The sequence below is a fragment of the Zootoca vivipara genome, chromosome 12 (genome assembly GCF_965207765.1).
Source record: "Zootoca vivipara chromosome 12, rZooViv2.hap1.1, whole genome shotgun sequence".
In the NCBI taxonomy this organism is placed as follows: domain Eukaryota; kingdom Metazoa; phylum Chordata; class Lepidosauria; order Squamata; family Lacertidae; genus Zootoca; species Zootoca vivipara.
Window position 1 is genome coordinate 23,547,520 of NC_142595.1, and position 14,510 is coordinate 23,562,029.

The window sequence follows — 14,510 nt, forward strand, 5'->3', positions numbered from 1 at the left end:
AAATGCAACAGGACTGTCTTAACACATTTCACATGAATACCCCTTACTTCTGAGTAGGCATGCATAAGATTGCGCTGAATAAGAACGCATGAAAAATAAACTATTCCAGTTCAATTCCTTCTGAGTAAAATAGGACTTATTCTGAGTGCTTTTTTAAAGGGCATATACAACTTTACAGTGGTACCTTGGTTCTTGAATATAATCTGTTCCGGGAGTCCATTCGACTTCTGAAGCATTCGAAAAACGAGGCGCGGCTTCTGATTGGCTGCAGGAGCTTCCTGCACTCAAGCAGAAGCTGCGGCGGACGTTCGGCTTCTGAAAAACGTTCGGAAACCGGAACACTTACTTCCAGGTTTTTGCCGTTCGGGAGCTGATTTGTTTGTCAACTAAGCCATTCGAGAACCAAGGTTCCACTGTATATTGAATTTATACTCATTTAACAGCTAAGGCTTCTTCCAACACACACACACACACACACCGAGAATTGCAGGAGGCTTCCAAGAATCCTTTACTGTACATCTCTAGCGCTGCCCTCCTTCTAAAACTACATTTTCCGGAATTCCCTGAGGAAAGAATAGCACTCTCCGATAGCATGGCTTCCCCCAAAGAATCCTGGGAACTGTAGTTTGTTAAGAGGGCTAAGTGTTGTGAGGAGACCCCTGTTCCCCTCACAGAGCTGCACTTCCCAGAGTTCCCTGTGAAGAAAGGTTGGCTGTCAAAATACAGGCGTGCTCCCCTGGCAGTACCCACCAGTGAGGGTGGTTGCATCATGTTGCTTCCGTCGCCCACCCGGGGTTGAGGCAGAAGCCGCCGGTGCTTCGCTGAGGAGGAAAACGGGCTGGTTACTATCAGGAAGGCTCCGGCCTGGCTGTGCCTGCTCCAAAGCTGATGTGTCCAGTTTGGCTGGTGTCACGGGGGGGGGGGGCAGGATGTAGCTTTCACGTGCGCAACACAGTACCAGGCGTGGGTAAGGGAGAATGGTGCAGGACTCTACCTCTGCTCCACACCTGGGGAAAGGAAAAGAAGCAGAGTTAGCATACCCTCCAAGCGTCCTGTTTTTGCAGGGACAGTCCCAGAATTATGAAAGCTATCATCCCAGCTTCTGATTTGAACCCGGAATGTCCCTGTTTCCATCGCCAGTGCCGCCACCACCGCCGAGCTCTGGGAGAAGGATGAGCTGGCACTCGTTCCGAGTGGCAACGTACCGAAGTGACTTCAGAGCAACCCATTGCAGCCTAACAGGATGGCCCCTCAGGAATTTGTCACACATACACATGCACACACACACACACACATGAATCTGCAAATCTGTCTGTGCTTGGCTACCCAGAGCTTAAATGCATGACCTTTCACACACCCTTTCAAAGACATGCATCTGGAGAGGATCCCTAACTTGAGAGAGAGAGAGACAGAGAGAGAGACCTGAAAATGCAGGACAAAACTGCATCAATACAGAACGTAGCATTTTACATTGAAATACGGGACAATCCTGTATTATGCAGGACAGGTGGCAACCCTACATTTAAAACACATTTCTCCCTCCCTCAACCGAAGAATCCTGCAAATGGTAGTTCATAAATTTTCATAGAGATTAAAGAATTGTGGAAGGGACCCTGAGAATCATCTAGTCCAACCCCCTGCGATGCAGGAATCTGCAGCTGTCCCTTATGGGGATTGAACCTGCAACCTTAGTGTTATCAGCACCACACTCTAACCGACTGAGCTATCCTACTGCCTAGTTTTATTAGTATTGTTATTTATTAAATTTATTAGTCACTTTACCTTGCCCAGAAGAACCCAAAGTGACTTACAACCAAGCAACCAATAAACCAAGCTAACAAACAAATTCACATAGATACTTTAAAACCAATGGAGGGGGGGAAATGAATACATTAAAAACATCCCACTCACTTCCAAAAGGCCACAGGTAGTTAAAGGCCTAGTTGCAGAGGAAAGTTTTTGCCTGACCCTTGTCGGTTGCCCCTCACAGAGCTACAATTCCCAGCACACTGAACAAACTACAGTTCCCAGGAGTCTTGAAGAGAAAATGTGCATTGTATATATGGCGTGACTGTACGCAGCCCCTGATTTATGTGGTTTGACAGTAAAGATCAAATAAAGCGACCTCTCCAATGTTCAGAGACTTTCCTCCAAAGTGGGGAACTGAACCCTGGGGAATTCCTTGAGTGAGTGAGTGAGTGAATGAATGCCTTAAGTGAAAGACAGGTGAACAGACAGACAGACAGACAGACAGACAGACAGACAGACAGACAGACAGACAGACAAAAATAATAAACCGGCAGCTTGACATCAACTTGGTTCCCTGTCACTTTGCCAGATAAACTTTCAAGGCACCAAAGGCAGGGCATCCTGTTCTTCCTCTTCCAAGGTGCTCCTGGTATCTCTCTCTCTCTCTCTCTCTCTCTCTCTCTCTCTCTCTCTCTCTCTCTCTCTCTCTCTCTCTCTCTCTATATATATATATATATATATATAGACCCAGGTGGCGCTGTGGGTTAAACCACTGAGCCTAGGGCTTGGTGATCAGAAGGTCAGCAGTTCGAATCCCTGTGATGGGGTGAGCTCTCGTTGCTTGGTCCCAGCTCCTGCCAACCTAGCAGTTCGAAAGCACGTCAAAGTGCAAGTAGATAAATAGGAACCGCTACAGCGGGAAGGTAAAGTGTTTCCATGTGCTGCTCTGGTTCACCAGAAGTGGCTTTGTCATGCTGGCCACATGACCTGGAAGCTATACGCCGGCTCCCTCGGCCAATAATGCGAGATGAGCGCGCAACCCCAGAGTCGGTCACGACTGGACCTAATGGTCAGGGGTCCCTTTACCTATATATATATATATATATATATATATATATATATATATATATGGTAAAGGACCCTGGACGGTTAAGTCCAGTCAAAGGCAACTATGGGGTTGCGACACTCATCTCGCTTTCAGGCTGAGGGAGCCGGCGTTTGTCCACAGACAGCTCATGTGGCCAGCATAACTAAACCGCTTCTGGCACAACAGAACACCGTGACTGAAACTAGAGCGCACGGAAACGCCATTTACCATCCTGCCACAGAGGTACCTGTTTATCTACTTGCACTGGCATGCTTTCAAACTGCTAGGTTGGCAGTTCTTTATGTAGGAACAAAACGAAATGAGCTGTTTGAGGTTGCTTTCCTGGCTAGGGCGTACCCACTTGGACATTGGCACAACATTGGAGATTTATTGCTGGTCTTGCGCTGGATTTACAGCACAAACAGCTGCGGGTGTCACCTGGGAGTGAGGGTTGTTGCAGATGCGTAAAACATCACGTACCAGGTGGCAAGGCTGAAGGAAGGTGGACTTTCCTCCCTAGGTCACGAGGCTCCAGAGAGAGAATGCAGATCAAAATATGGAACTAGCGGGGAGTGTCAGCTCCTGAGTTAAATCATTCCTTAGCGCTTCCTTTCCCCCCCCCCCTGCAATTCTGTTCATTCTCTCCTTGCTTGTGTCTTGAGCAAGCAGATTTGAGGACTAAACTACTTGCAAGGTTAAACAAAAACACAGCTATGCAGACCATAATACCACCCTTCAAATTAAGGGCCCAGAATCTCAGGTAAAGGTGCCTAAAAATAAAGATGCACCAGACACGCCTCCCTGGAGAGAGCACTCCACAAGCAAGGGGCCACCACTGAAAAGGCTCTTGCATTGCCCATCCCTCCAAACCTCCCATAAAGGGGGGGACACACACAAAGAAGGGCTCGGGTGAAGCAGATCCATCTTTTGTTTCCACCTATCTGTTTTATTTTTTAAATAAATTTATTTCTTTGGTTCTTCAAATTAGAATTTTACAATCACATATCCAACATACAACATAAAATCTGCTGGACTTCGCTCCTCCCCTTTGTGGGTCCTATTATTAATCATTTCCTCCTTCATCTTTTCTTATAATCCAAATCTTTTACATCTCCATTATATCCAAAATTGTCCATTAAACTACAAGTGTTATTCCAATTCTGCTAATGATTTTAACCGTTTACAATGGTTTTTAAGGTGAATTATCAATTCCCACCATTTCTTATTAAAATTTTGGTCTTCCTGATTCCTGATTCTTCCGGTCATTTTTGCCATTTTGGCATAACCCATCAACTTAATCTGCTATTCTTCTCTGGTCGGGACTTTGTCTTCTTTCCATTTGTTTCCACCTGTCTCGAAGCAGCTGCACTGGCTGCCAGTCTGCCTCTGGGCCCAATTTCAAAGCCTCCAAGCCCCTGGCAATGAGATCCACTAGCCAACCAAAAGAGGAACCCAAGCTTTTCTCCACAGAGCTCAACTGAACTCACGTGTCCTGTTTATATCTGGAGAAGGGCAATAAAGGAGCCTTTTACGACAAGGGCACCTCCCTGACAGAAACTCTCTCCTAGGGCACGAAGGCCTCATCCCATCATGTTTGTTTATTACCCGAGCCAATGGCCGCTCCTCTTCCTCGTCTTCCTTGTGACTGCCATTTGGAGCCACAAGGCATCATGAGCAGGGTGGGTTATTATCAGATGCTCTCAGACAGCTGTCTCCCGCTTAGAACTTCGGCTGAAATTCAATTCCTTCTCCTTCCAGAAGCAGAGGTGGGGCCTTCCCATCAGCTAAGCCGAGGTTCTTAAACAACAGATTCTGAACACTGCTAAGTCCGCAGTCCTAGTGTGCTCCCAGGATCCTAGAGCAAACTGAATAATTGCTCTTCTGCCATCAGCACCAAGTGGGTTTGCAATGGGCTTTCTTCCACACTTGGGTGGGATATTGTGCTTTTACTAGGAGTGTATCCCACTGTGTTGAGTCCACAATAGCCGGCATGGCACAGCTGTCCTTTAGGTATCACTTTCCTACCCCACCTTTCTTTACAGCAGCTGCGCCTTCCCACTGCATCTTCAACAACAATCCTGTGAGGTAGGTTAGGCTAAAGAGATGACGACTGGCCCAAGGTCACCCAGGGAGCTTCAGGGCGGTCTCCCAGGTCTGAAGTGAAGGGCGTAAGGCGGGAGTTGTTGATTGCTAGCTCGGCAGAGGCTCCTTTTATTAGCACAATATGCAAAACCAGTCAGATACATTTTGGACTGTGCCCTTTACACATCCTCCAATCATGAGGTTGTGGGCTGGTACAAAGTTATTTTGGTACCTGTTTCCACAGCATCACTTTCCCCTTTAACCGAAAGGAGACAAACAGGTCACAGACAGGGCACGGCAGACTACAGTCATGCAGTACACCTCAGTTCTAGTATTTTCAGTTTAAGTACTCCGCGGACCTGTCTGGCACAGATTAATCCACTTTCCATTACTTTCAATGGGAAAGTTCGCTTTAGGTTAAGTACAGACTTCCGGAACCAATTGTGTTTGTAAACCGAGGTACCACTGTACTAAGAAAGCAAAAGGTTAGACCGAGGGCATGGCGTTCAGACAGCTGCGGCTTGCCTGTGGGTGGTAGTGTGCCTCACGCCCGGTGGTCATTCCTACACAGGTCTCAGTCCGAGGAGTGAGGAATTGGATCTGGCTGGCAGACCCAATCAGGGCCATCCCACCTATGAGGCAAGGTGAGGTGGTTGCCTCGGGTGGCAGGAGCCACAGGGACAGCAGATCTGGCTTCCAGGGAATGAATTGCCCACTGCTGCAGTAGCAGCAACAGCTGTGGCAAATTCCTTGGCGCCTGGATCTGCCTTCTCCTTGGCAGCCCCCACAGTGCTGCCTCTACAGGGAACTCTTGGGAAAGAGGAGGTGCTGCTGGTTTCCTCCCACCCCTAGGGAGCAAATGGCAGGGACTGCCCTCTAGGGACTCTTGGGGTCTGCACCCACCTGGTGCAATTCAGAGCAGGCCCTTTTTCTCCCCACAACGGCCTTGGATTCCCACTTCAAACTTCAGGTAAGGTGGATTCAATTCCCACTTTGTTCCCAATGTAGATGTTCACTTATAACTTCTTCCCAGTCTGGGGAAGGGGGTCACTATTTTGTGGTGTGCCTCAGGTGGCCAAATGTCTTGGGCAGCCCTGATCTCCACACACCTCCGCAGGGCCCCCTTTGGCATGTGGGTGGGGCCACACAGCTGCCAATCACCTGATGTCACAATGGCATCAGCTGGCCTGTTTTGTCCCCATGTGCTCTGAAATAAAATCAGGCAGGCACTACTTCCTAGCACCAAAATTCTACAGGTTATCAGCCCTGGGAGAAGTCTTGCATGCAGCGCTATCCAGGCATTGACAATGAGCTGCCGGTTGACTCTTGGGAAGACCTGTGGGCAACACTTGGGGAAATGCTGCACAAAGTGCTTTGCAGGCACCTCCCACCGGCTGATTGTCAGGGCCTGCAAAGCGTCTTTCATCTAAACCCCCGTCTTTACCTGTCACACTTTTGATGTCATGTATTCACCCTAATGACCTCATGGGCCAACAGGGGAGTCCTAACAGGCTTAATTTGACCCACAGGCAAAAGATTCTCTTCCACTCTGTCCCAATGGAACACTCTAACCGCTACCCTGGGGGGGAAAGATACAGTTTGCCCCCTTTTAAAATAAAACATTTCCCCCCTCCAATTCCTTTTCTTTAAGAATCAATTATTTAACTCCACCCTGCCCCGGCCCATCTCATGCTGTGGCCTAGAAAGCTACACAGCGACTTCGCTTACAAGGGCAAAATGACATCCACGTGATCTGGGCATGCTGCAGCAAAGCCCGTCTAATGGTGCAAAGCAAGAAGCCGGCAGGAGTCTTCCTGAGCTTCCTGTCTGCAAACAGAGGGGCTGCACTGGCAGAGAAAACTGTGCAGCCTCAGGAGTGGGAATCTTGGCAGCCAACCAACCTCTCAGTGTGGGACGTTTGCTGTCAGGTGGGATAACAGGACAAGCCAGGACTCCACACCTCGGGGATGTGCACAGGTTGCAGCCCTTCGGATGTTGTCGGACTCTAAAACCCATCAGCTCCTGCCAGTCTGGCTAACAGTCAGGGAGTTGTAGTCCAGCAATGTCTAGAGTGCCAAAGGTTCCCCACCGACCGGCCGGCATACTGGATGTTCCAAATTGCAGCCAGCAATGTCCATCCCACCCGTCCATTCCTCCCTCCCAGCCTCCCTTTCCCCCATCTTAACAGCTCTAGGAGAAGGAAGGGCACAGACCGTGCTGCTCTTCGTCTTTGTCCCTCTGCAGGCTCCGGTGTCTTTCTCCCCTTGGGAATGAGCTGGTGTCGTCCGTGAGTCAGCTCTCAGATTCCTTGGCTGCCAGCGATGTGTGGCTTTGCAGCTTTACTTGGCCTGGTTCCTGTTGGCATGTTCGCTCTGCCTGCAGGGAGAGCCCAAGACATTTTGCTGCCTGAGGCAGAGGACAAGATAGCACCCCCCCTCCCAATCCATGGGCAGAGGCTGACCGGCCTGGCCTTTCAGGGCTGGCACAAGGCTTCTGGGAAGCCTTCAGCCAGGGCTGCGCATGGGCCCCATTTATTCTGCCACAGCAGAAGCAGCAACACCAACTTTTGCATATCTGTGGGCCAGAGCACTACATTTGGGGTAAATTAAAATGACGGGCAGCCATGGTGGAAGGGAGCCGAAACCTGCATTGCTGCCTACCCACTGCTAAGACATCTATCTCGGGTACCAGAGAGGAGGGTGGCAAATGGCAACACAGTCTGGTCAAGGTATTAAGCCAGGCATCCCCAAACTTCGGCCCTCCAGATGTTTTGGACTACAATTCCCATCATCCCTGACCACTGGTCCTGTTAGCTAGGGATCATGGGAGTTGTAGGCCAAAACATCTGGAGGGCTGCAGTTTGGGGGTGCCTGGTATTAGCTCTTCTGAGCTGGTGCCTGATCTGGCCAAATGCTGACCAGTGGCCATTGTTAAGGATGAATATGTTGGTTTTGGTGTCTTTCATTTTTCCAAACTTTAATTCAGTTCTCCACATTTCCACAGCAATTTGTTGTTGTTGTTGTTGTTGTTGTTGTTGTTGTTGTTTTGTTTTGTTTTAATACTACTAATAATAATTTATTATTCATACCCTGCCCATCTGGCTGGGTTTCCCCAGCCACTCTGGGCGGCTTATTTAGGTGATTGCCAGGGCTTGGTGCTGATAGGATTCAGCCACCCACTAACCGCCAGCTCTCTGGCCAAACTACTAGACCTGTAAGGCAGGTTGGGGAACCTGTGACCTTCTAGATCAGGGGGAGACAACCTAAGGCCCATGGGCTGGATGTGGCCCAATCGCCTTCTCAATCCGGTCTGTGGATGGTCCGGGAATTGGTGTGTTTTTACATGAGTACCGTGTTTCTCATATTATAAGACACGTCTTATATTTATTTTTTCCTCAAAAAAACCCACTATGGCTTATTTTCAAGGGATGTCTTATTTTTTTCCTCCTCCTCCTGCCGTGGCCGGCATTGCTGCTGCGCCTATCACTATGTCTTATTTTCGGAGTATGGCTTATATTCCTTGAATGCTTAAAAGTCCTGCTATGACTTATTTTATGGGTATGTCTTAAAATATGAGAAACAGGGTAGAATGTGTCCTTTTATTTAAAATGCATCTCTGGGTGATTTGTGGGGCCTGCCTGGTGTTTTTACATGAGTAGAATGTGTGCTTTTATTTAAAATGCATCTCTGGGTTATTTGTGGGGCATAGGAATTCGTTCATTTATTTTATTTTTTCAAAATATAGTCTGGCCCACCACATGGTCTGAGGGACGGTGGACCGGCCCACGGCTGAAAAAGGTTGCTGGCCCCTGTTCTAGATGTTCTTAGACTACAATTCCCATCATCCCTGACCATTGTCTTTCAGGCTGGAGCTGATAGGAGTTGTGGTCTAATTCTCTTTGGCGATCACTCGTAGCCGAGTAAGATTGTCTTCCATAAACACGGTTTTCACAATGAGCCCATAAGTGACTGTGGTGGCCAATTCTGGATCCATACTTCCTTCCACAGTGGGGACATTGAGGGCCACAGATTCTACATCCCTGCTGCAAGGAGGCCAGCCAGGCCTGTAAGAAAACATCTGAAGAACAGGAGGCCAGTGTTACTCTAGAGCAACTTCCACGTCAGGCTCACTGAGGAGTACGGAGACTCCACTGCTGCGGTTTAACTGGGCCAGTGAACCCTAGACTGTCCTGGCATCAGGGGCAAAACCAGGCTTTATTTCACCCAGGTTAAAGACCCAGTTTGGCACACACACATTTGCACACACACACACACACAGAGAGAGAGGTGTGTGTGTGGCTGGGAGCCTCATTGGTGCCCCTCTGGAGACTTCACCTGGGGCACAAAAATCCTGGATAGCTCCCATGTAGCCTGGCATTTCTTCGTTTTCAGTGCTAATGTCTCTCTGTGTGTATTTTCGCCAATGAAAACAATGGAAAGATCAGCTTTCTCTATAGCCAAGAAGTAGACGCCTTTCTATTCTGTCTGCTGAAGAATTCTGTGCGGCAGCAGAGTTTGCATAGTTCTTTAGCAGCATTCAAAGCGATGTACATCTTTGACGCTCTTGGTGTCAACATAGCAGTCTGCGCTCAGCCCGTGGAGCCACCCCCAGGTGCCAGCCTTCTTGCCCTTAAGCCAATGTACCTGTTGCCAAATAGCAGTCTCCCTGCCAGCCAGGAAAAAAAATCAACTGCTTAATAGCTCCAAGCTGACTGCACCCAGAATAAAATGCTTGGCCATTGTCTAAACAAGGAGTCAGGGGGGTAGTGAAAGGAGAAAAGAGAAATACCACCTGCCACAAAAAAAACCCCACCAGTTTGATTTAGGAGCCATTACAAGAAATGGGGAACAGAGACAATGAGTTGTACAGAATGCTGAAGTCCTACAACGTCACCTGGAATTCCTGCATGGCCCCATTCTTATTTTGCAGACTGCACACTGCCCTGTCTACATACTTCTATGTCGATCCCCGTAATCCTAAGGACTAGCAAATTGATATACACGGTTTTAAATGAAAGCAGAGATTCTTATCATGCCGAGTGTTTCAACAAATAAGACATTCTATCCATGCACAGAGCAGCGACGGGACTGCAGAATCCGGGCATAAACTGACGGCAATCTGATAAAGGACTCGATGCATCTTTTTAGCTATGCGCTGCTGCAATCTCAACTGTGCACCGAAAAGTTCCCAGGTTCCATTATCTCCGGGTGGGGAGACCCTGTCCTGAAACCCTGGAGAGCTTCTGCCAGCCAGATGGACCACTGCTCTGAACTCGATATTAAGACTGTTTTTTCCGAACATTCCCAATGATCCCGAAGGATCGATTCTGCCACACAGTTCTGGGCTGCCTGGGACACAGCAGCCACTTCTGCTGGCTAAGGCTGAGCGCCCACCAAAGTCATCCAATGTGAAACCCCCACCTCCCCTCCCGCCATTGGCGAAACATCCTCTGGCACGCAAGCCTATTCATATTACGCCCGGGGCCTTATTATGAATGCTACTAATGAACCGTGAAAAGCTATTAACTACGTCCCGGCTAATCAAACTTTTTAGCCAAGAGGGAAAGGGAAGCAAACTTGTTCTTTCTTGCTTTCTCTCTCTCTCTTTCAAAAAGTTAAGGCAAATTAATGAAAATTAGAAGCAGCATGTCTAATTCGCAGGAAGGAGATAGCGGGGGGGGGGGAGGGGAGACGGGGGACGGACAGGACATTTCCCACTATCTTCTTTTCTATTGTTGCTTTGCACAAATGGAAAGAAAAGGCAAAACTTCTTTGTGTGCATTTGGGGTGGAGGGGAGGTGGCGAGGATCTGGGAATGTTAGCGCTGACATCTGAACAACCCAAACATTGCTGATCTCTTTTAGCTCACAGATCCTCACTTCCCCCGAGTTTCTATCCTATGTGTTCCATACAAGTTTGCAGAACTTTTGTCGAGTGATGAGATCCTAAGGTGTGGGGGGGGGGGCTGTGAAAACTTAAGGGTTTATCCTTTTTTCTTTCTACGACTACTCTTTTCTGTGAGAAGATTGCCCCTGCTTTTCATAGCCAACATGAAAGACAACAGTTCCTCAACCGCTGTCCCCTGTCATGGCGATGGGGAGTTATGGGGAAGCTGCACCTGTTGAATTCCTGTCTGTCCTGCAGCGGCTCAAGGCAGAGGGTCCCACTTAAAACAACACACACATATACCTCCAGCCTAAACCTTAGGCGAGGCCCTTGGGATGCTTGCAAATTCAGTGTACAGCCATGTACATCCCTCTTCCTGCCGTTATAAAAACACACACACCCATCCCTTTTATTCTTCCCTTCTTCTCTTGCAAGTTAGCTGCTTTAGCAAAAAAAATCAAAAAAATCACAGAGTAAGCAAATTTGACTTACTTTAACCTCTTCTTGTGCCCGAAGTTCTCCTCCTCCTCCTCCTCCCTGCGCCTGATACAGCCCAGAATGAACTGCTGGAAACTTTCGCCTCTCCTTTCTTTCTCTTTCCTCCAGCCTGGTGAACAAAGCCTCTCCGCCAGCAGGTGCGAAGGCAGAGAGGGCTGGCCACACTGCCTGCTGGGAATTGTAGTCCAGACGGGAGCAAACGAGGTTATTTATAGTCCCTAGCTGGAACCTTATTCCCCGAACCTCTGATTTGTTCGTGTGCAATATCTGGCTTTGCTGCGGGGGCGGGACCAGGTAAGTGACAGAGTTTGTGATCCTGTCAAGCAGGAAAATGCTTTCATATTTATTTATTTTTCATTACAAACTCCCCACCTCCAGTATTTCCCATATCTGTATTTATAATATTTATTTTAAAGAATATCCAGTGCTGCTGGTGTTGTTGCCTCGGTGCTTTTTCTTAGTTTTGGAGCATTCACACCTATCCTGAGTGTTGTCAAAACTGAAAGCTTGCTTCCAACATTTTTGGTTTCTTTTAATTAATTAATTTTCTTTTTCCAACATAAACACCTAACAGAAAAATAAAGAAAATGCAATACATTTGAAAGGGGAAAAAAAATACAATACCTGTACACATCACCAACCAATTCACTAAGAAATTATCTATTGCTGCTGCATATTCTAATTTTTCTAGTCGTTTCCTTCCAACATTTTGAGCATCACCTGATTTAGGGGGGGGGGAAACACCATCCCTTTGGAGGTTGGGAGAAGGCAATCTGTCAGTCCGGCAGTACAACCTAGCCCCAGCGTGACTACAGTACAGTCATACCTCGGTTTAAGCACGCCTCGGTTTGAGTATTTTCAGTTTAAGTACTCCGCGGACCTGTCTGGAACGGATTAATCCACTTTCCATTACTTTCAATGGGAAAGTTCGCTTCAGGTTAAGTACGCTTCAGGTTAAGTACAGACTTCCGGAACCAATTGTGTTTGTAAACCGAGGTACCACTGTACTCTGAACTGAGTTTCGAGGGACTTGGGGCTCTTCCAGGCTGTCGCTATTCAGTTGCATAGGGGCAGATTCGGGGCTGTCAGTTGCAGTGGATTGAGAGTTCTCGTGCAACAAACAAGATTCCCCAAAGGATTTTGCAGTAAGGAAAGTGACAAGGAAATGCAGCAGAAAGTGCGGGACGACAATTGCTTTGACGCAAAATCGTCTCGTCTCCCCTCAAATAGACAGGGTTGAAGCCTTGATTAACGGTGGTCTAGAAGTGCCCTTACTTCCTGGTGCATGAAGGAGTTCTGATGCTTTCAGGCAATGCAATAAGATCTGAAATCTACTGAAACAGTTGCCAAAATCCAAACATTTTCAAAAGCCCGCGATTTGCTCTCCGTGAATTTGCCTAATCCCTTTTCTCAGCCATCTAAGCTAGTGACTATCAACACACTTCTCGACTCCGTAAGTTGATATTTATATGCTTTGTGAAGAACTACTTTATTTTGTCCATCCTGACAGGCAATTATGGTGGCTGTCCCCCCAAAAATCTAATATATAGCCATTCATTCATAATTTTATAAACCCCTGTCACACCCTTCTCCCTTTCCAAATAGCCTACTGTCCTGAACTTTTGCCACTTTGTAACGAAACCAGGTATTACTGCCTGTGCAATTTTTCTGAAGCCCATGAACCTGACCTTTGAAGAGTTTGTAAGTAAACCATTTTTTAACTTGCCGAATGTGTGGTCACCCTCCCCCCACCCCCAATGCTAGGGGAAGTGGGAAACTTGGAAGGAAGTTGGAAGGGCATATTTCAAAGGTCTAACAGCCTATATTTTCAGCCTTTAAAGGTAAAGGTAAAGTGACCCCTGACCGTTAGGTCCAGTCGTGACCGACTCTGGGGTTGCGGCACTCATCTCGCGTTACTGGCCGAGGGAGCCAGGGTACAGCTTCCAGGTCATGTGGCCAGCATGACAAAGCCGCTTCTGGTGAACCAGAGCAGCGCACGGAAACGCCGTTTACCTTCCCGCCGGAGTGGTACCTATTTATCTACTTGCACTTTCAAACTGCTAGGTTGGCAGGAGCTGGGACCGAGCAACGGGAGCTCACCCTGTCGCAGGGATTCAAACCGCCGACCTTCTGATCGGCAAGCCCTAGGCTCAGTGGTTTAACCCACAGTGCATATTTTGTGATTTTTAATCTCTGCTGGGCTCCTCTCACCAAAAACCACTTGCCCCAAACCTGCATCTTGACATCCAGGAAATTCTCCTTTATACCCTTGAACAAACAGATGTACTCATTCCTGCTGTACATATTCTGGAAGTGGTGTAAAGTGCATGCATTCAAGTTGATTCTTGGTGCCCTGGGGTTGGGGAGGGAAAAAGTAAACCAATAAGATCAACCCCCCCCCCAGCTCTGCCCTGTGCTGTTTCCTTACCATAAATCCTCAAAAGGAAAGCGCTTCTTTGATTAGTTCAGTTGCTGTGTTCCAAAGGACCCACTGTGTGGCAACAGCAAGCTTTGCCTCAACCAGATTATCGGAAGAAAATGCTGTCTCTCTTTTCTCCTCCCCCCTTTATGCGAGCATGTCTCTTTCACAAATGAAGTTTTTGCTAACATTTAACCCAGATCCTGTTCTTTCCCCAGCAGATTACTTACTGTATTTCTCCTCTCTCTCTCTCTCTCTCTCTCCCAGTTTGAGTGTTTTAAAGAACCTTCAATATCTAACCACAAAATTATGCATTTTGCACAGTGCCTAATGGGCTCCTTCCTCACCTGTTGTTTGTTCTGAACAATACAGAAACAGGAAAAATGGCACCCCCTGTTTCATCTTCAACCTCGCCTGCCCGCCCTTCTCCTCCTCCTGCTGTTGGTCTCCTGGCATCTGCCAGAAAGGCCATGCCATCTCTGAAGATGGGGGCTTCCATTCCATAGAATATGCTAAATGGAGAGCACACTGCTTCTGTATGAAGCTGACTAGTATTATTATAGCCATTATAACACAGAGGGGTAAAGCTGAGTGTCTGGAGGCGGTAGGAGGATGGATGGCGGCTAACGGATTGAGGTTGAATCCCGACAAGACAGAAGTACTGTTTTTTTTTGGGGGGGGGACAGAGGGAGGGCAGGTGTGGGGGACTCCCTGGGCCTGAATGGGGTAACTGTGCCCCTGAAGGACCAGTTGCGCAGCCTGGGAGTCATTTTGGACTCACAGCTGTCCA

The 14,510-nt window shown here is 47.9% G+C and overlaps 1 protein-coding gene across 1 annotated transcript in view; it reads right to left on the minus strand.

The window, feature by feature from the left end:
- LOC118094828 (trafficking kinesin-binding protein 1) overlaps positions 1 to 11,437 on the minus strand; it is a 59,422-nt gene extending 47,985 nt beyond the window's left edge. Inside the window, exons 1-3 of the mRNA XM_088655672.1 lie at positions 11,296 to 11,437; positions 7,132 to 7,294; positions 751 to 1,007 (exon numbers count right to left, since the gene is read on the minus strand). The gene's annotated coding sequence lies outside the window, so the exon portion shown is untranslated. The remainder of the gene's footprint in view (positions 1 to 750; positions 1,008 to 7,131; positions 7,295 to 11,295) is intronic.
- Positions 11,438 to 14,510: the final 3,073 nt, after the last annotated feature.